Genomic DNA, 25797 nt, shown 5'->3' with positions numbered 1-25797 from the left:
TGATATTGCCCTCATACAATCATAAAAACGGGACCCTGTCTCCTTTTCAGCTCCCTCTGTCAGTGATAACACAATCTGAGTGTCACCTGCGTAGGAGATGAGCTGAAAGCCAAAGGATCTAATTACTTCCGCCAGTGGTGCCATGTAAATATTAAATAAGGTTGGACAGTGATGAACCTTGTGGCACCCCACATGGAAGTATAAAAGGTTCAGAGGCCATTCCATCAAGAACAACGGTCTGCAACCTATTAGATAGGAAGGATTGTATGAGTTTCCATGCAGACCCTTTGACACCAACTTCCGCCAACCGGTTCATCAATATTTCGTGATGGACCGTGTCAAAAGCCGCGGATAGATCCAACAGGACGAGAACCGCCTGTCCTCCTCTATCCACAGCCTCTCGAATTTCCTCTGTAGATTTTAACAGCGCCAACTTGGTGTTGTGGTAGGCTCTGAAGCCATATTGTGATATATCCAAAGAGTTGTTGAAATGGATAAAATCACTAAGTTGGGAATTCATCTTCTTTTCCCGTATCTTAGCCGGAAAAGGGAGCCTGGAAATTGGTCTGAAATTATTGGGGTCCTTAGGGTCCAAGTTATTCTTCTTTAGAAGGGGAAGAACAGATGCCTTTTTCCATACATTTGGGAATACACCTGCGTTCATAATAGCATTCAGTAGTGGAGTTAATGCTGTGCTTATAGTTTCGGGAATTTGTTTCATTATTCATACGGGACAAGGGTCGCTAGGTGCTCCGGATTTAATCATGTTAAGTGTTTTGAGCATGTCTTTCCTCTCCAAAGGAGTAAACATATTGAATGACACTAGGGGTCCACAGTTTCACGTACCTATTCCTTTAGTACTGGTTTGCTTTTTAGTAGCAGTCTCGGAGAACGATAAAAAAATATTATCGATTTTTTGTTTAAAAAAGCCTTCTATTTCATTACAAAATTCAGAATGGGCATGACTTTTAGCGGTGGTAGGGGTAGATAATTTAATAATCGTTTAAAAAAGTTCTTTAACATCAGATTTAGCCAGCTCAATTTGCCCTGAGTAGTAGTCCTTCTTTACTGCTAGCAATAGATGTTTATAGTCTGTAATGCCAATTTTATATTTTGTCTTGGCCTCTTCGTTGTAATATTTACGCCATGCCCTTTCGGCTTGTTTACACGTCAGCTTCTTGAGTTCATCTGAGTACCAAGGAGCAGTAGGTAAGGCTTGTTTGGGGATCCACTTTTTTATAGGAATTAGTGCATCACTGGCCTTAATTAGCCAATCATTATACATCTCCGTTGCCTCATCCACATCGGGAGGGGGTTCACCAATGAGTTTAGGACAAAATGTTCAAAGTTCACAATGTCTAATTTAGTCCAGGCCCTAGTAGCAATCTCTTGAATAGGTTTTGTAGTGATTGGGTGAACCCAACAGTTATTCAGTTCGAACTGAATGGCACAGTGATCTGACCACGGAATCGGGAAAACTGAAATATTCCCTATGTCCTCGTTATTAGAGAAAATACCATCCAGTGTATGGCCTTTCTCATGCGTGGAAGGCTCCACCAATTGTGTGAGGCCTCCAGCCTCCATGATTTGTTCTAACCGAATCGTGTCGGGATTAGTGGAATCTTCCAGGTAGAAATTAAAATCGCCCACCACAAAATAGGATTCTAAACTCATTCCTTCTTCTAATAATGACCCCACCGAGTCTAAAAACCCACTTTTAGTTCCTGGTGGGCGGTATACTAGTATGCCCCTAAGAGTTCTGCGATTGTCAGCGTAAATATTAAACGCTAAGGATTCACAACTCAGATTTGAGACAGGAACCGAGGTCAGTGTGAGAGATTCGTGGTAGATAATTGCCAGTCCTCCTCCTTTTTTCATAGGCCGATCAAGGGTAAAGCATTGATACCCAGGCGGAGTAGCCTTGACCAGGTCTGGACCAGAAGAATTATCGGTCCATGTCTCTGTGAGAAAAGCCACTTTAGCTTTGGATTCCTCAAGTAATAATGCACACTCTGTGCTGTGCTTGACCAGAGATCTGGTGTTCAACAGGATACATTTTAGAGAATCCCTATCGATATCGACTAGGTTTTTAGTTTCAGATATAACTTCCTGTGAAATGGGAAGGTTTAAAATGGCCGGGAGGTATGTGTGACAACGACCACAAAGGGAGCTATTTTTTGAATGGCACACAGTGTCAGGGGACAGTTGAAAGCAGCGTACAATATTCTTACCAGGGTCTAGGTTGAGGAGTTACTCCCTTGAGTAGCCTTACATATTCCGGAGTTGTAAGTTGTTTGATTATGGCATAGTTGTAATACGTAGCTATTTCTCAATATTTAAATATTTATATCTAGAAAAAAGTGTTATCGCATGTTTTTTCCTTTTTTGCTGTAACGTCAGCAGCTTGTTTTCAGAAACAGACAGATTACAGCAAACATTGCTCCTTTTCTGGCTCCTTTGAGCTTATATATTGTGACTTTCTATATTATAATATTAACACTGTACTTTGCTTCAGAGGTGTTGGTGACCCGTCGGTGCAAACCCTAAACATTTACAATTAACGTCAACACCTTCCAGTTGTTAGTCTGTTTTCCCCTAGGGATCATATACTGTTAATATGTATATTATAATGTGAACAGTCATGTTGATCTCAAAGGAGTTCATTACCCGTCGCCACAAAGAGTAAAGATATATAAGCAACATCACCAGCTTCTGGCTTTTAGTCTGTTCCCCCCTTTTGATCATATACTGTGAATATATATGTTATAAGTTTCACAGTATAATGATCTCAGAGGAGTTTATGACCTGTCGCCACGAAGATCAAACTTTGACGTCCCGGAGGAAAAAAGCTCTCAAAATAATTACTGCTCGAAAGTATTTCGTTATTGATCTTCTGTTCTATTCATAACTTTATTTTCCTTTTCTTTTTACTGTAACAATAGTGGCATTTGTTATATTGTAATAGACTGTCCTATTGCTCCAGAAGAGGAATTGCAGATTTGTCTGCACCATCTGTAAAACAGCTTATGAAACATTATAACGTACTTGATCAGATATTTTTTCAGGGAGCATATTTTACAAAATTGAGGTCGAAAAAATATAGCTTTCATACATACTTTGATACTTTAAATATTTGATAAGCTCTACATTTCTGAATGTTATTTTCTAATTTATATTCTTCTCAGTTGCGGTTCATATTCATGTTCTCCCTATAGAATATATAGGACCAGTACTGTATGTTATAATAGTATTATCCTATATATTCATAAATGAGTATGTGATTTGTTAGCTGAACAGTGTGCGAACTCTAAGCACTACGACAGAACTTTCCCGAATTCTACAAAATACAAACTTGAAAAATGATAATGCATACATTTCTATCTAATATGAAGTCATTAGTGTTTAACTGTTTTTTACTTGTTCTTCTGACCTCAGATAATGTAGCGCTGGAGTGTTTGATGCAGCACTTCTTTTCTACTTTTTATAAAAGTAACACATGCCCTCTTATATTATCCAGAATATGGTGCAACACTTTTACAAATTATAGCAGAAAAAGGAGGGTGTGGCCACGCTTAACTGATATTTTATAAATTAAATTTTTATTTGTCACCCCTTGTATATATACAGCATCAGTTTGCGAAGAAAGTTTATTTGTAATTGCTAAATAAAAACTGTTTGAAACCTAGGCTGAAATTTTTGCTGGGCAACCACACCTCCCCATCAGAAAAGTAAACACCACATTATAAGTAAATAGTGCTCCTGTGAAGTATCCCACCCGCAAACTTGATAAAAAGAAGACCGCAAAACAATCTGTTATTTTTCCACAGTGATTTGTACACCCCACGGTAATTATATAAATGGTCCTTAAAATATATCAAAAACAAATTTTACCTTCAAAAACCCTGTCCACCACCATGGGACCACTGTACAGAGTTAATAATGATCCCACCCTTCCTTCTTCTACTTTGTTTTCCCGTACTCCTTTGGAAGTGCGTCACAAAATGGCTGACAACATTGAACCGTTCCCACCCAATAAGGAGCAAACTTGTACTCGGAACACTTTAGCCAATAAAATGTCCATGTTGTTCCCCAGAGGAGGAGGGAATGGCTGCCAACACTTCTACTTTTAATGCTTCACAGCCAATGAACATTAAGATTGAGATTGAGAAGGTCCCGCTTAGAACACATTACCCAATTAAATGTCCCAAATACTCAGCGGAGAGGGAAGGAATCGCTGACAACACTTCTACTTTCAATGGTTTACAGCCAATCAACATTAAGTCCTCCTTGAGCACGTCAGCCAATCAGATGGGCCTTCTACTCCGCGGAGGATAAGTGAATAGCTGGCAACACTTCTACTTTCAATAGTTCGCAACCAATCAACATTAAGCTCTGGAAGCTCCTCCTTAGAAACAACAGTCAATCAGATGTCCCTCCTACTCCGCGGAGGGGAAATGAATGGCTGGCAATACTTCTACTTTCAATAGTTCACATTATATTAAAGAAAGGACGCAATAAGGCGCATTGTTGTTTTCCCGATAAAATGTCCATAGCCTACTGAACCCCCCTCCCAACATGAGTGAAGCCCCGGGGCTGCGGGCCCCCACTATTATTTTTTAGGAAATGCCCCCTGGGACCTAGCCCACCCACGGGCCTCATTAAAATAATACGCGGGAACCCTGCATTATAAGTAAACATTATTCCATCAAGGTCGCCACCCACCCAGACGACACCCTAAACACCGCCGAACACCTGCACTTCCGGATCCACACCGACCCCAACACCACCCTCAGAGGAACACTCATCTACATATCACCCGGACCCCGAGCTCAATTCAGCGACTCCATCGCCGGCCTCGCCTGCACCCACGCACTCGCCTCCACGGACTACATCCTCCTCGGGGACCTGAATTTCCACCGCGAGAACAACAACAACGCCAACTCCGCCACCCTGATCGACAACCTCGCCAACCTCAGCCTCAGACAACTCTTCACCGCACCCACCCACGCCGCTGGCCACACACTGGACCCCATCTTCTCCACAGGCACCCATGTCGCCTTCGACCACACCACCGAACTCCACTGAACCGACCACCACTGCATCCATTTCACCTTCAACAAACCAACCACGCACCACCACACCCAACAGCTACCTTGCCGCTGCTGGAGCAAAGTCACCGAAGACCAGCTGATCATCGCCCTCGCCCAAAACCCACCCACCGACCCCACCAACCCAGACACCGCAGCCGGCAACCTCAAACAGTGGATCAACGACTGCGCCAACACCCTCGCCATGCCAGCAAGAGAGCCTCCCTCTCCATGTCTAAACAGATCAACGCCGTCTCCTCCTCCTGCTACAACGTCCTCTGCAGGATCTACAAGTGGATCCGGACCGAAACAAGAAGAACGGTGACACAGGCCCTCGTCAGCAGCAGACTGGACTATGGCAACGCACTCTATGCAGGAATCCCAGCCAAACACCTACAACGACTACAATGCATCCAAAACGCCTCCGCCCGACTAATCGTCAACCTCCCCCACCGCAGCCACATCACCCCCCACCTGAGAGACCTACACTGGCTCACCGTCGACAAGAGGATCACCTTCAAGCTCCTCACCCATGCCACGCACCCAAAGCACTCCACAACGCTGGACCAGCCTACCTGAACAGCAGACTCAGCTTCTACACCCCGACCCGCCAGCTCCGCTCCGCCAGCCTCACCCTCGCCGCTGTCCCCCGCATCCAACGAACAACCTCCGGCGGCAGATCCTTCTCCTACCTGGCCGCCAAGACCTGGAACACGCTCCTTACCCACCTACAGCACACCCAAGACCTACTCGCCTTCATAAGACTCCTCAAGACCTGGCTCTTCGAGCAGTAGCGGCACTCCCTCCCCTCAGTGCCTTGAGACCCTCATGGGTAAGTAACGAGTGAAGCCCCTGGGCTGCGGGCCCCCGCTATTATTATTTAATTAATACCCCCGGGACCTAGCCCACCCAGGGGCCTCAATAAAATAAAATGGGGGAACCCGCGACCACAGCGCGAATTGCGCCGTGATTTTTAATTTTTTTTTAAATTATTTGTTTTGGCCCTGGGGGTTCTTCTGGGACCCTCTGAGCAGGCCTAGGGGTCAGGGTGTTTCTACCCTGCCCCCTTCTCTTGTTTTATATCTTTGTTTCTCAACTTTCTGGTGGCTTGCTTCTACAGAGTCACAAGATGTCTGCCAACACTTCCTGGTTTGGAGTGTTGGCAGCCAATCACAGTGAAGCTCGTGCTCGGGACTTAGGCTCCTCCCAGATATCGAAAATTTTATTTTTCTAATTTCTCAGCAACTACTGAACTGTTTTACACCATTTAAAAAAGGTCGCTTTCTGATCCAAGCACTTCCTGTTTGCCAAATATGGGGTAACTCCATTCAGTAGTTTCGGCTGTAACCTTGCCCAAAGTTTCTTATGGGAAATTGATTTTTTGACTCATATTTTTTGATTCTCAAAAACTACTGAACGGATTTACACCATTTAAGAAAAAGGTCACTTTCTGAACCAAGCTCTACCTTTTTCCCAAATTTGGGGGTAATTCCGTTCAGCAGTTCGGGCTGTAGCCCGTCGCAAAATTTCCTATGGAAATGAACATGGGTAAAACGCATTTTGCAACCCCCCTTTTTTCTCAGCCCCCACTTGACAAATCACCCCATCGGGATAGGAGCTGACCTGGATAGACTTTTGTTTGGGAGAATTTTGCGAAGATTCGTCAAACAACGCCAAAGTTATTAGAAATCAAAAAATGCTTTTCCTATGGAAACTAGGTTCTAACTATAACTACATACTGGTGACCACCAGTAGAGAGAGAGAGAGAGAGAGTGTGAGTGTGAGTGTGTGTGTGAGTGGCCCTCATGATGAGACCCTTAGTCAGACCTTCACTAGGTCTTAATGAATGCCTCAAGCCTTCTCTGTCACAGACCTCACTCAGAGGCGCACGGACCTCACTCAGAGGCGTGGCAGAGCTGTAAATCAATTACCAATATGCAGAGTGAAGGGTTCCTGCATCTTTGTTTAAAAAATCTAAATCAAAAGTTTATTATAATAAAACAAAAACAAATTGGCAAGTTTGACAAAAACAACGTTATCTCTTCTTCGACAAAGCTTCACTACAACCACATCACCAAAGAATGCATTGAAGGTCGCAGTGATCTCCTGACAGGATGGCGGCCACCTTGCCCGGTCAGAGAGTCTAATTGACCCACAGAGATCTCCTTCAATATATTAACCAGACTTCGCTTAAGATAAAGAAACACTAATAAATTGGAATGGAATATATAACCGTTTATCTTTTTAGCTGGTCGTATGTTGCTCGGTCTCCATGTTCCAGTTCCTGGAAACAAATAAATCAAGCATTAGAAAAAAAGACTTTAGTAGGTTCTTTTAGTTCTAGAACAGCATCAAGGTGTGTATAGGTTTCATTTATAGAAGAGGGTACAGTCTGGCGTTAGTTTGGCACAGCTTGGGTGGGCTATTCCCACCAGAAATCGGTGGATAGCTAACTCACCTTCTTCGTGTTTCCCTGTCTCATGTAGAGGGTGAACGCAAAAACATCTGTCGGCTCAGCTGTCATAACCCAGAGAGCAACATACTCCATGGATTTGGGGCAAACAATGTCCCCTATGCCTAGGAGCATATGAAGAGGCCCTGGTGCAAGCAAGGAAAATGCCCCCTTGGGCTGCTGTCAGGGTAGTAAAATACAGCATTGTCAAGGATCAATGAACCTCTCAGGGGCTCTGGGCCTTGGTGCCACTGTACCTGATGCATCAGTGGTAGCCACACCCTCTGCCCTATGCATTTGTGAGAAACCCCCAGTTTGTCAAGAACATTCAAGCTTTTGTTTTACACAATTTAAAAAGAAACACCTGACACGATGACACAACAGACAAGTCCGCATTGAGCAGCGACTATGGTGCTCACTAGCCATCCGTTGGGTGGACACATACTCTGTCAGCATTCAGTAAATATGAGGACCATGAATTATTAGGGTTATCATTTTATCTGCAGATGTCTGCAGATCATGAGTTTGAATTCAGCAAAGTCTACAATTTATCCTTCTTACACCCATAATTAAGAGCAAATACTTATACTGACAGCTACTATGACATAGGGCAGGGCACTCTGAAGAATTCTATTAACATTAATAATAATGCGAAATATTATTGTTATTAATATTATTATTAATGTATTATTATTACTACAAATACGTTCTCCCTGGCTCCTGTCGGTTAGTTTGCATCAGTTCTTGATCTAAGCTCTGCTGATGTTCTACTCCCTGAGACTCCTCATTCTCCTTCCATAACCTTCAAAGTTGAGGACAAAGAACATCTGCCCTGCCTCTGTTTCCTGTTTCTTTGTCCCTCAGGCAGACAAGTCTCCTCCCCACAGTAAAAGCATCTTCACTTCCTGTGCCAGGGATCTGCTTCCTGTCTCTAAGGTGAAATACAATAATGACTCTAAGGCTTACGTCTTGGGATCTCACAAGGTCTGATCCTTGTACTGTGTTATGTACTTACCATGTACACTGAGTTTGCAGCTAAGCCTGGATTCTGCAGAAGAGAGAAGGAAAAGACTTAGCACATGTAACACTTATAAAACAGAGGAGAGTATCTGACATCAATAGAGCATCCTGTCCTGGAGGTCCTATGGCTGGAAGGATAGCACAGGAAAGGATTGTGCAGTGGGATAAACACTCAGCTTTGAATACTTTTGAAGAGTAATTATTTAAGTTTTGTAGGGGAGTAACGAAAGGCCCTTCAGCCTGCAGTGTTCTCTGCAGTCTTCCGTGCTACCACAGAACACTCCATGCATCACAAGAGGCTGCATTCTATACTAGAAACCGTTACAACAACTGACATTGTTCAAAAACTGGTGTGCAAATCACCGTGAAGGTACCACCTGCAATGTAAATATGCCAGTATTCCATGTTGACCGCCGAAGCTTTCAGTCATACACAATGGATTTTCCGCTAACAGGTGCGTATTAGATTATTTTTACAATGGCCACCAAATAGGTCAAACGTGGTCCCTGCTCGCAGCAATGCTTACGCCTACAACACATCCCCCCTTACTTATATATAATTGATTAGCATAACAATATAACCTAATATTGAGGAAAAATAGAACTAAACAAAAATATTCTAAAAAAACAAACAAAATACTTTCATCAATACCCAAAAACAAAACACTTTCATCACTATTCATCACTCCTTCACTCAAATCAAAACCTGTTACTTCTTCACTTAAAATCATACAAAATGAATCCTACTCAGTCCACCACTCCATTGTCTCCACAATGAAATCCTTCAACCAACCAGGAGGCTTTCTTTGTCCACCACACTAGAATTATCCTCCACCATATCATTAGTGCCCACACCTACACTGGAATCAGGCTCTTCGGCTACATCACCATCCCCTAAAACTTGTTCCGTGCCATCACTGGGTGAAGATTACTAATCATGGGAGTTGAGACCTCTAGCCAATTGAAGTCCTTTTCCAGAATAACCTCAAAGTCCTTCCACAAATCCTGTGAAACGAAACCCGCCGGTTAGATTCCACAACTTACCACACTGTATTCTGACTGCATTCTACAACACTTTCACAGCCATCTCAGGATCAAAATATTGCTCACTTCTTTGGGAACTTTACAAGGATTCTTGATTTGAACCCAAACTTTACCATTAATAGGTTCCACACCATGTTTGCAATTGTAATACTGTTTGCTTTTTATGCATTTCTACTGACCTTTCTTGGACCAGCTCAGGTGACCCAATTCTCTACACTCACATGTCCCAACCAACTAGGGTTAGCTTTTGTCCTGGGGTTCCTTCCCCTCATCATTAACAAAGGTGACAACCCAGTGACATTATTAGTTGTTACTCTATGAGTCCACACAGCTTTCATCACCTGTACTACCCAATCGTTGTGCACAAAATGGCTGATTGAATTACTCCTAAAATGAAAACTCCATCCAAAAACTTGATAACTGTTTCACAGTCAGCTTTTTTCATAAAATCTACAACAGGCCATCTTGTAAAAAGTACCACAATGAATATTTGTGACTTCCCAACCAGTCCACAACTGCTACAGATTCCCACGTTGTGTGTGAATGCAACAATCACTCATGGGAGGCCTTAATATATGTAACGATTTGCCTGGGAAGGTGCACCTTGGGTATTACCTGATGAATCTTTCCACACCTCACCACCAGAAAAGTTTCTTCACAGCAGATTTAGTTCAAAACACTCCAAAATGGCCTTCATGACACAAATCCATAATCCTTCCATGCACCCCCACAGGGGGAACAATTATGTTCCCTCTAAAAATCAGCTCATTGTCGACAGAAGGTTCTGATCTAATTTCCCAGAAAGGTCTTACATCCCTGTTGAGGCGTTCCTTCCTCGGCCAACCATCGTAGATAAAAGGAAACACTTACTGAAACGCCTTATCTTTCTTATACTCCACAATCCATTCATCCCTCTTTATTGCTTGAGTACCACAATCATAAACCAATGGCACCTGAAATTATAGAAAGACAGTTGGCTACCACAGTGTGTTTCCCTGGTAGATATACAATTTTAGAGTCTGACACTGATCGTTGCGACCGCTGCCGTGCAGAGCATGCTGACTTCCTGCACCTTGCCTGGCAGTGCCCCTCTGTACAGGCCTATTGGCAGCAGGTACATAGCGCCCTAGAATCCATGACTGGGACATCCATACCACCCGACCCAATACTAATGCTGTTGGGATACACACCACACATCCCCTCACCGTGCAGGAAATTTGTAGATATTGCACTTCTTCTAGCGAAACGGCGCGTAGCGTGCAGGTGGGGTCGTGGCAGGGCCCCGAAATTTAAGGAATGGCTTGCTGATATGACATAAAGTCAGGACCAACATACAATTTTTGCTGACCTGCTCCCGCTCTCTAGCAGACCGAGAGACATGTGGGGTCCTTTGGTTGACTATCTTCAGGCCCAGATGACCCGAGGTGACAGTCGGGAGGGGGACACCATCCAAGATGATAATGGTGTCCAGATATAACGTACTCATGCCCCCTAATAGACTTAAACTGATTACGCTATTACTATTATTGCTCTGCATTACAAATATCTGTATCCTTCTTTTTCCCCGATGGTTCATTATTGCTCACTGTTGCTCTGCTCATTCATGACTAATGTGGACGCCTGTACTCTACTGTGATATCTTTCAACTTATTGTTCACTCACTATGTATTGATACCATTGCCTTGCCCTTGATCACTACACAGAGTCCACCTCATTTCGCTCTATTAATGCTCTAAATGAACTATTGTACTATGCCATGCTGTATCTGATGTTTACTTTGGATGCTATCCCACGGACCTTGCAACCCAGCCTATGTACTGTCCTTTTTCTTTCTTTATGTATGTTCTATGTTTTCTCTTGTTACAAAACCACCAATAAACAAAGTTTAAAAAAAAAAAAAGTCCTTCCACAAATCCTGTGAAACGAAACCCACCGGTTAGATTCCACACCTTACCACACTGTATTCTGACTGCATTCTACAACACTTCCACAACCATCTCAGGATCAAAATATTGCTCACTTCTTTGGGAACTTTACAAGGATTCTTGATTTGAACCCAAACTTTACCATTAATAGGTTCCACAACATGTTTGTAATTGTAATACTGTTTGCTTTTTATGCATTTCTACCGACTTTTCTTGGACCAGCTCAGGTGACCCAATTCTCTACACTCACATATCCCAACCAACTAGGGTTAGCTTTTGTCCTGGGGTTCCTTCCCCTCATCATTAAAAAAGGTGACAACCCAGTGACATTATTAGTTGTTACTCTATGAGTCCACACAGCTTTCATCACCTGTACTACCCAATCGTTGTGCGCAAAATGGCTGATTGAATTACTCCTAAAATGAAAACTCCATCCAAAAACTTGATAACTGTTTCACAGTCAGCTTTTTCATAAAATCCACAACAGGCCATCTTGTAAAAAGTACCACAATGAATATTTGTGACTTCCCAACCAGTCCACAACTGCTACAGATTCCCACGTTGTGTGTGAATGCAACAATCAATCATCGGAGGCCTTAATATATGTAACGATTTGCCTGGGAAGGTGCACCTTGGGTATTACCTGATCAATCTTTCCACTTTCCACACCTCGCCACCAGAAAAGTTTCTTCACAGCAGATTTGGTTCAAAACACTCCAAAATGGCCTTCATGACACAAATCCATAATCGTTCCATGCACCCCCACAGGGGGAACAATTATGTTCCCTCTAAAAATCAGCTCATTGTCGACAGAAGGTTCTGATCTAATTTCCCAGAAAGGTCTTACATCCCTGTTGAGGTGTTCCTTCCTCGGCCAACCATTGTAGATAAAAGGAGACACTTACTGAAACGCCCTATCTTTCTTATACTCCACAATCCATTCATCCCTCTTTATTGCTTGAGTACTACAATCATAAACCAATGGCACCTGAAATTATAGAAAGACAGTTGGCTACCACAGTGTGTTTCCCTGGTAGATATACAATTTTAGAGTTCGTCCCTCCCGGCACTGCTGTGAAAATCGCCAAGTCGCGATTAATTCATATATATCCTAGTTATTCATGAAAAAGAAATTTGAGAAAAACAATTTGTTCCAATAAATGATGTTCAAGTTTATTTCATTATCTTCTGTAAATGTTGTTTCAAATATTCCTGATGGAACTTCTAACATTTACCCTTTACCAAAGTTATTTTGAATGGAAAGATGAACATTACTTACAGCTCACAGGTACATCTATGGGCAATTCTACAGCTCCTTGTTATGCAAACATTTTCATGAATACATTTGAGACCAAAAGGATTTTGAGCCTAGAACATTGGAAGAAACATACAAGACTTTTTTTACGTTACATTGAGGACATTTTTGTACTATGGTTTGGCCCATATTGAACCTTGATTCAAGCATTAGATAACCTAAATACAATTAATGATCGTATACAATTCACTTAGCAAGTGGAAAATAAATCAATTCCCTATCTGGATGTACTATTGAGTATCAAAAAGAACAAGATAGAAACCACTCTCTATAAAAAATCCACAGACCGCAATAACCTACTTCATTACAGAAGCTTTCACCAATTATCTCTCAAAAATCACCTACCACTCTCACAACTTTACAGAGTAAAAAGGATAGTTTCTGAAAGCACTGAATCACAGACTCAAATAGATAATATAATACACTGCTTCCAAGAACGAGGATATCCCCTCAAAGTGTTACAAGATGCAAAGGTTCAGTGTACTTCGAAAACGAGAACAGAACTGTTACAACCATCAGTTAAACCTCAAGGATCAAGAGTGGTAGTTGTTTCCAAATACTCAACTAAAAGTCGGTATTACAAACAAACCATATTAAAACATTGGCAAATTCTGAGAAATGAACCAGATTTTAAAAGCATTTTTCAAAGTAAACCCATATTTGCCTATACTAGGAGCAGAAACATACAGGAAATACTGAAACCCATTGATGAAAGTGAAAAACCTCAATATAGAGGAACTCCACCTTGCCATAATTGCAACAATTGTCATTCGATAATCAAAGGAAGTACAATTATGCACTCAATGAGAGGTACCCCCATCAAATTAAAAGTTACAGCGAGTTGTGATACTGCAAACGTAATTTATATGTCAAAATGCCCATGTGGGCTGGTTTACGTGGGAAAAACTACAAGAAAAATCAAAACCAGACTATCAGAACACAAAAGCAACATTAGAACCAAAAATGTCAAATCTACTGTAGCTTTACACTTTCAAGAAAGAAGACATAACATATCGCAATTACACTTCATCATACTGGAAACAATCACGAAAACTGAAGGACAAGGCATCAATAAAGTCCTTTTACGAAAAGAAAATTAATAGATTATAGCTTGGAGGCTATGAAGCCCAATGGACTTAATGATCGACTGGAATTCTCTTGTTACCTTTAATTTTATACATGGTGGACACACTGTTCAGATTATTTAGAATTAATATGTATACTTTTCTTTCTATTATATACCAGTGATACTGTTTTATGTTACCTTATCACATTTATCCCTATCAAATTTTCATATACGAAAGTCATCCTCTTATACTTTGACACTCGCCTACAATGCCTTTGAAACTATCATTGTTTTATTTTTTCTCACTGACACCTTTAGATACCTTTATTCTCCTACACTACACATTTTCTCCCGTTTTTTTACTTCGGGATGCTTTTTCACCACTCTAAGATGGTGCCTATTGAAATGCGTACCCCGTGACCTAACCACCGTCTTCTATTTCTACATATAAACAGACGCCATAGATTCAATGGCGCGATTAAACTATTATCTTCGAGCTTCGGCACGCAAACATATAAAGCTTCACATTTATGGTAAGAACTTTTTGTAGAAACTTTTGTGAACCGCGTTTAATACTCTCTCTCTTTCACTTCGACTTTTCACCTTTCAAGCACTAGTTTTTAATTCACTCGACTAACTGTTTACGTCACGTTTTATATTTGTTATGTTTTGTTAAAACCGAGCACTGTCACGAAGCTTCAATTATATAATACTGAGACCTGACATCATTGGAGCACTTATTCAGATAAACCACAATGCTGTGTTTTCACCTCGTTACTGGTCACTTTCACCTAATATTCGTTCGGGATAGAAGCCGTTTTTTCACCTTAGCTTCCACGAGTAAATACACACGAGATTACCTTTTCACTGTCCACATACACAAACATTTTTATTGCCTATTCATGAAATAAGACAAGTTTTACAAATCATGATTTACTGTATAGTAATGAAGTATATACAGGTGTCCTCTTATACATATTTTTCACCCTTAATAGATTCCCCTGATGAAGTGTCCTTGAGACACGAATTTTGCATTGGGTTCATTAGGAAAACGATTGATTCAAGCCTGAATGCAATGAAAAATACACTGTAACAAGTGAATTACAACATTTACAGAAGATAATGAAATAAACTTGAACATCATTCATTGGAACAAATAGTTTTTCTCAATTTTTTTTTCAAGATTTATGAATAACTAGGATATATAGGAATAAATCGCTACTTGGCGATTTTCACCGCAGCGCCGGTAGGGACGAACTCTAAGTTTAGAGGACGCTTTTCTGAGATTTGATGATCACACTTTATGGTCTACAAAGTGATACCTCCGTGGCACGCTACAAAGTAGAACTTTTTTTTACAACAAAAAACAAATGAGCTTGTGCCCAATCAAAGCAAGTGATTTGTGAACATATACAATTTTGTAAATATAATCCTGCATTTGCAGAGAAAGTCTCGCCATTCTGGCCGACGCATTGACAGTTCCTTTCGTTGTCAACAGTCTGATGACAGGCTTATGGTCACACTGAATTATCAACGGTTTTCCCCAAATAAAAACTCTGAAATAGTCCACGGCCTATGCCAAGCTTCTTTTTCAATTCGGGGCTACTTCTCCTCTGCTGGTGACAATGACCTGAAAGCAAAGGAAATGTCATACCTGCTCTCACAACCCTGGTGCCTGCATCAGTTGTAATACCAGTGACCAATTCTGGGTCAAAACTGCTTAAAGTAGCAACAGTATTAATACTAGACTTGATTTTGATAAAGTCGACATTACACTCTAGTGACCACTCAAATTTCGTTTTGTTTTTTTAGTACCTGCCTGATGTTGTAAGTACTCACTGCAAATCTTGAAATGAATTTAGCACAGTCCTCTACCATCCCAAAAAATTGGGAAACATCACTTACAACGCAACTTTTACCACGCAATGCTTTTACATCGCAACTTTTACAACGCAAACCATTACCACGCATTGCGCTGGGGGGCGCTCTAGGATAGGGAATATATTTAATTTACTATCCAACACCTTCCCTACTATCCACGGGGACTGGAGTTGGAATAGTAAATTAAATAATTCACTATCCAGCGCCCCAAAGCACTATGCGTTGTAAAGGCATGCGTTGTAAAACTTGCGATGTAAAAGCATGCGTGGTAAAAGCCTGCGCTGTAATGTCATACATCCCAAAAAATTACCTAAATTCCTCTTTATTGCTAGGTACAGGAGACTTCTCAATCACACTGTTCACAGACACGTTAGGTTTAATACCCTCTTCACCAATTATATGACCCATGCATGTTACTGTACGTTCAGCAAATTTCCATTTTTAAAACCCTACAGTTAAAATGTTGTTTACAAGAATTCCTAAAACTCTCTTTAACCTGTCATCATGAATCTTCCTGTCTTCACCAAAAAACAAGGATGTCATCCGGTAAGAACACCACACCCTGTTCTTTACCAAAATATTTTACATGAACCTTAAAAAAAATTCTGCATCACATGCTAATCTGAATGGTATTCTTTTAAACTGGAAACAACCAAATGGTGAGATAAATGACATTAATTTCCCGGACATCTGTGCCAATGAGATCTGGTGATATGTCAGTGGTTGAGAACCACTTCACCCCCTAAGACTTACCACCATCCCATTAATCTTAGACAAGGAATGAATGGGGAGCCATTTGTTTATTGCAACTCCCAATTTGCGAGTCACAATTAAGGAATGTTTAGGAATCGTTATTTTTATAGTGATTCCTACATGCATAGGTTTTTGCAAATCCTTAATTGCAATTCCTTAATAATTGCAATTATGGACTCACGAAATCCCACCTTGATGCATGTACCTGTATGTTATGCTCAAAATCTTGTAACTTCCCTAAGGTTTTACTGAACACCTATGGAAATTGCTGTAGTACAGTTGCACTCATGGTAACCCCATCGTCCACCACTAACACTTTCGCCTAACGATTTTGATCTAGGATGATTTGCAGGTGTGTACCAATACTGGTGACAAATCTGTCTTTCCACGCTTCCTCATTCACAATCGTGTGCAGAGATCCTGAATCTGCATACATTTTATTATGAACTCCACCTATAATCATGGTACATTCCAGCTTAATTATTTTTACAGACTCATAAATATCTAAAACTAAATTCCCTCATAGGCTCATTACCCTGGTGGATTTGACTATGCCCATATCTGAATCATCTTTATCTGAACTCTTGCAACCTTCAACAACATATTTACTACAAACTCTGGAATAATGGCCTATGATGCCACATTTGCAGAAGTTCAGTGTCAAAGCAAGGCAATTCTTGCTGTACACCAGATGTTCTTTGCTATCACAGCTAAGATACCTGTATCCATCCTTCCCAGCTTCTTATTCCTGTTTTTCCTTAGATAGTTTTTATCCCTACTGTGAAATGGCCAGTTGTTCACTGTTATAGGTTCCTTATAACTCAGTTTCAAAACATTAGCACACCTTCCAGACATTTCAGCTTAAGTACAATGGCTAAAACATCATCCAAAGGGCGATTGTCACTTAACCAGAGGAGTCATAGTGTTGTGGCATTACTAGCATGCATCATCAGTTGGTCCCTTACTAAATCATCATGTACAATCCCAAACTTACAATCCATTGCAAGCCTTTTCAAATCACCAATGACATCATCCACTGGCTCATCCTTCTCTGGTTTCCTTTGGAAGAATTTATACCTAGTTATACCTATGCAGACTGTGGGTGTGAAATAATTATCGAAATATTTAATTGCTGCTTCAAACATGTTGAAATCCCCTATTGTAGTTGCTTTACGCATGTGGGTATACAACTTCAACCCATGGGTTCCCAATGAGTGTAACAAGATCCTTTTTTTTGTTCAGCAGACATGTCTTTCACCTCATCAGTAGCCTCAGTGTAATTCAAGAAATAGTCCTTACATTCGATCTATGTAATAGAAGGTTCCGATCTCGCAGCCCAAAAAGCATGAGGTGGACTTATACTAAAATTGTATCCAATGTTATAGGGGTGATAGTTCCTGGATTTGCCTGTCTTGAAGTGATGAGGGTATCTACGTTGCCACTTGTCCTTAGTAAATGTGACACCCCTAACCCATTTGATTCCAAAAGTGGGTACATGAACCAGGATAAGTGAGTATTTTTGAAATGTTCCTTCTGAATAAGTGGTTAATGATATTGCTGGCAGTATTAAAGTCTTTCTTTTTGATTGGTAAATCAAAGCTCCAAGGTGATTGTTCAAACGTCAGAATCACTTGATACAAAGATACAGCCAACACGTGTTTCGCCCCTTTAGTGGCGTACTTGCCTGGGGCTTTCTCAAGGCTAATAGCAGTAACATTATACATTTAGTATAAGATTTTAAAATGCAGGTGAAAGAAAAAATCAATCATTAGTTTAAAATAAAACATAATAATGTTCATCGTCAGGGTGAATACATTAAGCACATTTGTCTTATTTAAAGTGTCTGATGATATGATAGAAAGATAATTTAAATAGTGACATCATTGAAAATATCATGCAGTCATTCAATAGAGTGTACAGCAACATAAACGGTATCAACCATTCTCAAAACTACGCAATAGATACATCGAAAGCAAACCCCAAGTGATATAATTAAACAATATATCCATGTCAACAGTATGTACATGCGTATATACAATGGTCGCAGTAGGCACAGAGGTATAATATAATGAGGAGAAGAAAACAAGTCCATAGTAAAAGAAATATCATTGTACCTACCTGTTCTCTAAAGTTGGGGTCCCTGTGTAACAAGTACATTCCTTATGGCAGGATGTGAGCTTAGAAAATTATATTAAAGGTTTTGAAGTGTCATCCAGATATAGACAGAATTGAGAACCAAAAGGGTATAGACAAAAGGATCAGTCCCATTAATTGTGTGAGATATAAAAAGGCGGGGAATGTGAAGAGATGGGAGATTCGGCAGGATAATCCAGCGTGATGCAGGGGAATTTGTGGTCAAATCGACCAGGTCAGAAGAGCATGAGGGATTGCCATATATATCCCCGTAGTGCTAAATGACAGGTTGTAGTGTTTGGCTGGCAGCTCCTGCTGTCAGCCAGTGGGCGTAATAACAGCCAGGTGTCAAGTGTTTGAAAAATCAAAAAATATAAAAAACAGCGAAGTCTTCAGTTATAAACAGGGAGGGTGGCTAGTGGGGTTGCGTCGCAACTTATATTAAAAACATCACAGAGGTGTAATTTACCTGTAAGGTAGCCCATGTAAGAATTTGAAAGCCATGTCAGGCATGTTTTAGGGAGTCAGCTTAGAACGCAATGGAACAGAAAAGGGGAACAATATTAGGTGAGTAGTTACTACATTGTTCTCGAGAGGAAGTCAAGAAGTCGCCTCCCGTTCCTGTGGTGGTAAAGTAACTTGTGGTCGGCATAGGAGTGATGGAAAGCTCCAGTGGGTACTTTTGCGTAATGGAGGATGACGGTTCAGTAGTTATGGGTCGGAAGGAATCCCGCATCCGGTTCGCTCCAAATGGGAAAGGCCGGACAACATGATCAGCATAATACTTAAAAAATACATGTACATCTAAAAAAGAAACCATAGTATTTGTCTGCATGTACTATCGTAGTAATGTTCTTATGTATTCAGAGAGACTAAATTTTACCTTTGTCACAGATCAGAAAGTATGGTATGTAAAGAATACAGTTTCCAGCCTGCTGTTTCTATACGGATATCCTGGGTAGGTCCTCAAGTGTATTATGGACCTTAGCACATACTATGCATCTATGATGTTAAGACAGAAAAACTAGTCCTAATGTAACCTATATAGCAATTCTGCATCTTTGTTTAGTCCATGTCTAACTGTACTATATTTTAATATAAGTTAATTCTCCCTCCTGCATAGGTTTAGTTCCTGGTTCCATCCACGTCGAGTCCAACAATGCCAACAATCTATTTACTACCTAAAATACACAAAGGAGGTTAACCTCCTCCAGGAAGACCCATAATAGCTGGCATTAACTCTCTGTGCTCAGGATTGGGAGAGTATATAGATATGAAATTACAACCATTCCTGAAAGTCCTGCTGTCATACAGTCAAGACACTAAAGATGTCTTAGTTAAAATACAAAATATCCAATGGGAACCGGATTTTATTCTTCTCACCATCAATATTGTTAGTTTATACACCTCAATAGAACATCATGATGGCATAGCAGCAATCAAATGTACCCATTGGACCAACCCAGCTAACTTCTTTGAATCCAACCAAATGATTCTTGATATGTTTGAACTTTACCTAACTCAAAATGTCTTCAGCTTCAAGCAGACATTCTATCGATAATTACGCGGAACAGCGATGAGCACAAAATTAGCGCCATCCTATGCCTATATCTTCACGGGCTACGTTGAGAAATTCATATCCATATCCCTAAGGCCTCTCAGACACAAAGAAAGATTAAGATTTTACCTTGAAAATTTACCAATCCTGGTTATGTGGGTAGCTGTGGTATTTAGGCAAGGACTTGATCGGCACTAAGGGAAAACTGCCAGGCCCAGACATTTCTGAAAACAAGTTAATAAGGGTAGTCTGGGGTGGAGTAGCTTGCATGGATCCCAATCACTGTTCTTACCCAGAATGCACGGCAAACACCATGAAAAGTTATAGAGAGAAAAGAAGAGTATTATGGAACTCTAGAAAAAGATTGTCTGATTGAAGAAGTAGATAACAGCAGTCCAAGTTAGAATTTGGGGACAAGATATGTTGGAGAATTGCTATATAATCGTGTTGCCTATAACGTGCAACACAATTAAGTGCCTTTTGGATGTAAGGTTGAACGTGCATAGAAAATCATAGGTATGGTGACAGGATTATTAGTGCAATCCGTACATGAAACGTAAAAGAAATAGTTGCAACCCTATCGAGTCTGAAATCTATCACATCTAGCAAAGATATGTGGAGATAATAGAGGTTGGAACTGGCTATTGCCATACTGATATCCAGGATAGTTGCCCAAGTAAATTATTGAACATACCACAGGTGAATCATTAGTGACAAGAAACCATAGTATCTGTCTGCATGTACTATCGTAGTAACGATCCTGTGTTCAGAGAGACTAAATTATACTTTTGTCATAGATCGGAAAGTATGGTATGTAAAGAATACAGTTTTCAACCCGCTGTTTCTATACGGATATCCTGGGTAGGTCCCCATATGTATTATGGACCTTAGCACATGCTATACATCTATGATCACAGATTATCCACATATTTCTGTGAAAAAATATTCAGGAATATATGAATCTTAAACTTCCTATCAACCAGCGTTCCCACACTCCTCCCAATAAAAATGTTACTCCAAATGTTCACCTAATATTATGCATTTATCAAAGGAAATGGCAAAGAAATGATGATTTAGAAGCCAAAAGAGAATATAAACAATCACTCAAAGGCCATTATAAGAAAGTCTATGAGGCCCGAAATAACTATTTTACAAACAAAATAGAATCGTCCATATCTAAAAGTAAAGAGTTGTTTAAAATTGTAAAATCTTTTACTAACCCGGCTTTGGAGATGAAGGTCACTCCCCCCACTGCAGATTGGCCGGTACTATTAGCAACTTTTTTTCATGAAAAGATCTGAATGATTCAAGAAACTCTGAGGGCAAAACGTCCAGGACGGACAAAACAGCATCTAGTCGTGTTATGGAGTCATGGGATGGTCCTATGCACTTGTTACAGCAATTTCCCCCGATACCTCTGGAAACTTCCCTAGCTAGCATCAAAGGCCTGAAGTCGGACTCTCCTTCCAACCCCTGTCCTGTAAAGGTGCTAGTGTCCATTGCTCAAGTTATTAATCCAGTGGTAAATAAAATCTGCAACGCCGTATTAGATTCTGGTCACATGCCAACGAGATAGAAGCAGGCAAAAATCCTGCCACTGAATAAAAAACATACAGCGGACCCGAAATCGCCTGAAAGTTATAGGCCCATCTCTCTTATCCCAGCCTTTTCTAAGAAATATGTGAACTCAGTGATTACTAATTATGTGGAAACTAACAACCTTCTCCTCAATAATCAGTCGGGGTTTCGACCTAATTATAGCACCGAGACCGCCCTCTTAGAAGTATCTGAATACATCAAAGAGACCTTGGACGGGGGTGGGAAGGCCATTCTGATTTTGTTAGATTTATCAGCAGCCTTCGACACCGTGCCTCATGTTAAACCAATGGACAGGATTCAAGATCTTGGTATCGGAGGCTCTGTATTAAAATGGCTAACCTCATATTTGAAAGAAAGGGGTCAGGAGGTTTGGTGTCCTCCCTATGCAGCCAAAATCCCTAAAATGGAGGTTGGATTCCCTCAGGGCTCCATTCTAAGCCCCACATTATTCAATCTCTACATGTCCCTTTTAGCTGGACTGGCTGAGTCTTATGGAGCAAAACTCATCTCATACTCTGATGATACTCAGCGCCTCTTCTCCTGTGACAAAGGGATGAATTTTGCGGGAACCGTGATTAAAACCTGCCTCTCTAAAGTGTTTACATGGTTAAGATCTAACCAGCTGAAATTCAATCCGGAAAAGTCGGAAATCACCTTTTTTGGCACTCAATCGCCAGATGACTGGAGACTCTGGTGGCTTGAAGATATGTCGCCACCTTCTTCGGCTCAACAAAAAGTTAAGAACTTAGGCGTTTTGATAGATGATCGTCTATCAATGAAGGCCAGAGTCCAATCAGTGGTAGGAAGGTGTTTTGGTCTCCTCGGGATGTTGACGATATTTCTTCCTCTCCTGTCTCTTGAACACATGAAATCAGTGGTCCAAGCACTAATCACTTCAAGATCAGACTATGTGAATATACTCTATCTCTGCCTTCCAGAATATCTTCTTAAACGTCTGTAGGTGGCACAGAATGCCATAGCTAGAGCCATTCTCAGGCTTAAGGTGAGGACACATATGTCCCCCTACCTTACAGAACTTCATTGGCTCCCGGTAAAAAACAGAATTCAATTTAAAGCGATGGTACTATTCTTCAAAGCTCGGCACAGAACATGGACTAAGTATCTGTGTAGAAGGATCTCTCATTATATCCTTTCTAGATTGCTGAGATCCTCCTCAATGAATCTAGCCAAGGTACTCAGAATTTCCTGTGTGTGGTCTGGGGTATCCTCATTTGGGCTTCTAGGTGCTCAAGCCTGGAATGCGCTCCCCGCCTCACTGAGAGCAGTGACGGATTTTACCATTTTCAGAAAGCATCTTAAAACCCTGCTTTTTACCCGAAAACTGTGAGGACTTCTTTTGCGCGTTTAGGTTTCCTTATATGTGTCCTTCATGTTCTTGGAGGTCATTGGGCGGGTCTAGCCGAGGGGGCCTTTTGATGTGCCGGGACACTTGACTGAGTAGTTGTGCGCTATACAAATGCCTTTATATTCATATTCATATTATACAGGACCACATGACAGCAATTTATTTGCCATGACCATAAATTAGATAAAGATAAAGCATCATTTCAAAGCAGTCAATAAATTGCAAAAAACAGATTCATACTACACAGATGTTATACTACAATATATAAAAATCAGAAAATTTTGGTAGATGTGCGGAGATGTCTAGAGAGGTCCATTATAGTACAAATGCTTTCAGCTGCCCTGATTATGGTTTCCATAGTATTTGGTCCACTGAGATCAAAAGCGTGTTGACCCTGGGGAGGTTATCTAGATATTAAACCAATTTTGAAAGAAAGTCTGTAATAGCAACCCTTTGACAGATGACACGCTGAATTTGATCATTTCAACTTCACACCACTGCTAGTTAGGGTATTTTCACCCCTATACAGCAGGCACATTAAACTAACAAACTATGTGGCTCCTTCAACCTAAATAAGGATCTATAGAGCTGATACATTATCTCACCAGATGATATTGCTCAAAAGGCCAGTGCAGGCTGGAGCAATGTCAGTTAAATATAAGTCGTACCTGACTTGTGATAACTCTGCCATAGTTCAATAGGCTAATAAAAGCTCTACACCATATTGGGATATGGAGTTTCCTGATTTGACATTGCTTCAGAATTATTTATTTATTTATTTTACTGAGTTTTAACCCCTTCCATGCTGATGACGAGCTCAGCTCGTCATCAGCGTTACCAGCCGTGTGCTGATGACGAGTATCGCGGTAATTTTAAAAATGAAGCACACAGCGGGAAAAACGGCCGCACACATGCGGTTAAATAGCAAACTTGACCCGACAGTATCGGGTATCAGAGCGCTTTACATAGCACCAGTTGTGTTACATTAGGACACATTCATTTTTTGTTAGGCACGGGGAGATTAAGTGGTTTGCCCAGAATCACAGGGTGCTCAGCATCATTGCCGAGACTCAAAACCAGTTCCCCAGATTCGAGGACGACCGCCCTAGCCGTTAGGCCACTCCTCTCCCCAATGAATGGTAGGTTTAGGTAGTGACAACCCCTTCTGTATTAGGAATAGGGATTATCATGAAAGTTGCTGGCTTGAGAACGCATTACTCAATGTCATGTACATTTGAGCAATTTCTTCACCCAGCAACTTCTTGTTTGACATCCCATATATAAAATATGAGAAGGGAGTTCAGCTAATCCCCATTGAATTATTGGCCTCTTAGCTGTGACAGTGAACTAATGTTGATACCACCTATCATATCAAGTCCTCGTACACACCACTGTAGCATCCCACATAGATTGACCATATCCCCTCTATTATTCAACATCTACCTAAACTCCTTGCCAAACCTGATTAAATAACCTCACCTAAATAGATGCCACCAAAGTCATTTTTTTTAAATAGATGGTCAGGAAGAGCTCTAAAAATAAAAATCTGATGACTGCCTTTGAGAAACGAATTATGAATAACCAACTAAAGCTGAATACCACAAAGCTAGAAATAATGATTTGCAGACAATGAAAAAAATAGCAGCTTACCGCCATGGCCTAAGGAGCGTGAGTCCCCTTCAACCATATTAAGAGAAGACAGAAACCTAGTAGTAACCATGCATATTTGATACCACGTGTTAAAAACATAAAACTAGTGCCTTCTACCCAATGAAAACACTACGCAACATTCTTCCATACCCTGAATACAGACATGAAATGCAAGCCACTCTTAATCTCCAAGCATGACTATGCCAACACCCTATACCTTGGCGAACCTGCATTTATCATAAGCAAAATATAACTCATCCAATATGCTGCGGCAAGATTTGTTCTCTGCCATCACCCAAGAGAACGATGATGGATCTAACCCAGATCTGTGACAGGGGTGAGTCTCTGAAAAGTTTCAGGGCTCCCTCCATCATCTCCTTGTGTTTGCTTGTTTCGCCCTAAGTTGGCAGGGTATACCCAGGCGTGGGTCCCTTTGGTCACTTTGCCACTGGATTCAAGCTACCCTGGCTGATGAGGGGTGTTACCCTGAAACCTGTCACAGGATGCTTGTTTCCAGTTCAGGGAAGACCTGGCTTGGCAGTTTGGGTTGAACTGTTCCCATGAGGCACAGGGTCAGACTGATTCACATATAGCTGGGTCTGAACGGATCTGGCAAAGTGAGCTAAAGAATGATGATGGATTCAACCCAGATCTGTGACTTGGGGTGAGTGTCTGAAAAGTTTCAGCGCTCCGTCCATCATAGCCTTGTGTTTGGTTTGTTTGCCCTAAGTTGGCAGGGTATGCCTAGAGGTGGGCCCCTTGCTCACTTTGCCACTGGATTCAAGCTAGCCTGGCTGATGAGGGGTGTTACCCTAAAACTGGTCCCAGGCTGCTTGTTTCCGGTTCAAGGAAGACCTGGCTTGGCAGTTTGGGCTGGACTGTTCCCATGAGGCACAGGGTCAAGACTGATTTGCATATGGCTGGGTCTGAACCGACGTGGCAAAGTGAG

General features: G+C 41.1%; 1 pseudogene; it reads right to left on the bottom strand.

The window, feature by feature from the left end:
• The window catches only part of LOC144768905 (uncharacterized), a 59493-nt pseudogene that overhangs the window by 12482 nt on the left and 21214 nt on the right, over positions 1-25797 (bottom strand).

The sequence above is a fragment of the Lissotriton helveticus genome, chromosome 7 (genome assembly GCF_964261635.1).
Source record: "Lissotriton helveticus chromosome 7, aLisHel1.1, whole genome shotgun sequence".
NCBI lineage: Eukaryota > Metazoa > Chordata > Amphibia > Caudata > Salamandridae > Lissotriton > Lissotriton helveticus.
The sequence above is the reverse complement of the archived record's forward strand: the minus strand, read 5'-3'. Positions and strand labels throughout refer to the sequence as shown.